We start from the raw sequence: 3,526 nt of genomic DNA on the forward strand, positions 1-3,526 counted from the left end.
TGCTCCTCAGTTTGCCCTGTGGTAACTCTGGGCTCCTAAACTTGCCCTGTGGGAACTGGGGCTCCTCAGTTTGCCCTGCGGGAACTCTGGGCTCCTCACTTTGCCCTGTGGGAACTCTGGGCTCCTAAGTTTGCTTTGTGGGAACTCTGGGCTCCTCAGCTTGCCCTGTGGGAACTCTGGGCTCCACAGCTTGCCCTGTGGGAACTCTGGGCTCCTCAGCTTGCCCTGTGGGAACTGGGGCTCCTCAGTTTGCCCTGTGGGAACTCTGGGCTCCTCCGCTTGCCCTGTGGGAACTCTGGGCTCCTCAGCTTGCCCTGTGGGAACTGGGGCTCCTCAATTTGCCCTGTGGTAACTCTGGGCTCCTCAGTTTGCCCTGTGGTAACTCTGGGCTCCTAAACTTGCCCTGTGGGAACTCTGGGGCTCCTCAGCTTGCCCTGTGGTAACTCTGGGGCTCCTCAGCTTGCCCTGTGGTAACTCTGGGGCTCCTCAGCTTGCCCTGTGGTAACTCTGGGCTCCACAGCTTGCCCTGTGGCTGTGGTAACTCTGGGCTCCTCAGCTTGCCCTGTGGGAACTCTGGGCTCCACAGTTTGCCCTGTGGGAACTCTGGGCTCCTCAGCTCACTCTGTTGTCACTGCAACCCTGCAATGATGTTGCCACAATTAAAACAAAAACAAGGATCTTGCGGATTACCACTTGAAGGGTTTATTTGATTAGAGAATTAGCAGAGCTGGTTGGATAAACAAGTGGTGACTTTTAGATTGGAGAGCAACAGCTGTGAATCTTCTTTGGCCACTGTTCATACACAAACATGCACACACACACACACACACACACACACACACACACACACACACACACACACACACACACACACACACACACTCTGGGGTGGGATTTAAAGACTTTCTCTTGGTGAGTGCTTGTGTGGTTGTAAATGAGACGAGAGCTTCCCATCAAAGAGCGGTGCTTTGGAGTTCAAATAAAGGATTAAAAACACAAATTCTAAAATGCTGAGCAGGCTTCTGCTGTGCACACAATAGGCTGAATCACAGTTTTAACTGATATAAACTGTATACTAATTATGTTCTCTATTAAAAGATACTAGCAGTGCCCGTTACCCAGGTTTGAAGTTGATCGGACGAACGGTTCTGGAGATACGCGAAAGCTGTGTTCTGATTGGTCGAATTGCATGAAATTTGACACTGCACTTTCTCGGGTTCCCAGCAGTGCAACCGCCAAGTTTATGTCGATCGGATGAACAGTTCTCAGGATTTTTTCTGTTGCCATTAAGTGGCGCTATGACTATGCGTGTGTTCAAATACCACACAATGCGGCACGGCACTCCATCGGGTTCTGAGCAGCCGAATGCCGAATTGCATGAAATTCAGCACTACACTCAAGCATGTCAAGATGTATAAGCATGCAAAATATTGTCTTCCTGATTGAACCTCCGTTAAAGGTACATTTCAACACAGTCGCTGGTATACGTTCATGCTATAGGCTACTTTCGTTCATGAAACTATTTTTGGAATAGTATGTATTTTATCATACGAAAATGTAGAGCTCAGTGTAGTCTAGTCCCAAGATTCCCTACTGGTGAAGAAATTGTTTATGATTGTTGGCCGCTCTATTCCAGTGCTGCAGAAGGACTTGAAACGTAAGCAACTGCAACCTGTCACTGAGGTCCAAACAGGGCAAGAAGCTGCAGTGTAAGATGGATCTGCTGGATGGATGATGATGCTTTGAAGAAGTTGTTGGAATAGGTTCCACTGAAACACTCATCAGTGACCGGTCCAGAAGCCGGGAAGAAAGGAGAGCTGGCCTGGCACGACCTGAGTGTTGAAGAGAGTATGGAGCAAAACATCTTTTCTTCTGTCCACATTTGGGAAGGTAATGTTAGAGGCTACAAACTGAGGTCTGCAGCACGGCCGGTGCAGCACACCTTCAGACTCACAAGCCACAAGGGTCTCAGTATCTCCCCCCTGTTCAAGCATTCATCGCTGTCCTCATTCTACCCTACGCTCAGTGGCTGAAGATCCTTTTGAGAGAGAGATCTTAGGAAAATATACCTCCAGAAACAGTACCGCCCCCCCCCCCCCCCCATCCCCAACCGACATTATTTTATTTTTTTCCACTTTCATCTCCACAGAAAAATATACTGCTACACTATAGAAAAAGTCACTGCAATTGTTTGAATGCATGTATGGAGTGCTCGTGACAGAGCTATAACAGAGTATATATTGTATAGAGGCCATTGAAGGCTGTGTTCCTCTCCCCATGCTCAGTGGCTGAAGAGGCTTTTGAGAGAGATTGATTGATTGATTCTAGGAACTTTTTTGGTTCCACTTCAAACCTTTTTCTTCTTCTCCACTTGCTCCTCAACACATTCGATTTGGATTTATCTCCCTGATGCTATACGCCCTGCTGTGTGCATCAATTCCTATTGTGTCTAGGGGAGGGCATTCAGAGATACCCAATAATATAATTTGTGAGCAAGGACAACATTTTCAACTGCTGGGCCGACGATGCTGGCTTTCAGAGGCTGTAGCGGCCCGAGTGAAGATCCTGCTATCATGAAATCAGAAGCCCTCTAAGGCATAAATTGGTACTAACTTGTGGGGAAGGGGGCTAAATAAGCTCCAAGGTTAGACAAAATTTTGCAGAGGGAAAACCTGGCATCGCCATTTTCAAAGAGGTCCCTTGACCTCTCACCTCTAGATATCTGAAGGAGAATGGGTTCTATGGGTAGCCATGATGAGTCTCCCCTTTACAGACATGCCCAATTTATGCTAATCCCATGCAGTTTTTGGCAAAAACAAACATGCAGTTGTTTGCATGCAGTATAAATGCGTTATTTTCACCTATGCTATTTGAATATTTATGTGGATTCAATGAGCCCAATTGTATTCATGTGTGATTGTTTGTCCCCATTTCATTGTAGTAAAACTTTTTTTTTTTTTACTTGACTTCACTAGAATGTTAAAATTATGAAAGAAAACATGGTTTGGTTTGGTTCTACCTCGGGTTGGGTAGGGGTATCAAAAAAACTAAAGCCCTTTTGAGGGTGGGTTTAGACCTGTACTAATTGTGTCCCCCTCAACCAACTCCCCCCCCCTCCCCCGCTTGTTGTGAGTATATTTATTTGACAGTTTTGACATTTAAAAAATGTCTGCTAAATGCGATGGAAAATACTAACTTCACGGGTGTAAATCGAGATTGTTCTAGACAATAATAGACTGGCAAGAGAAAGTGTTCCTACCTATTTGACGCCCGAGACCTGTCGTCTATTTTTCAGCTGCTTTATTCATAATATGAATATATAATATATAATATTATATAATATATAATATTATGTCTTCCATCCAGAAACAATTAACAATGCGAGTGCAAATGAGAAACACAAGCCTACTCAGACACAGATCGTTCAGATTATTAGTATCCAGAAGCAGCAGGTGAGAACGTCCTGGGAATCTTCATGAACGTTTTGAACAGACATTTTAAGGCTAGCAGATGTTGAGACATTGAG

This window comes from Poromitra crassiceps (assembly GCF_964638095.1).
Source record: "Poromitra crassiceps genome assembly, chromosome: 12".
NCBI lineage: Eukaryota > Metazoa > Chordata > Actinopteri > Beryciformes > Melamphaidae > Poromitra > Poromitra crassiceps.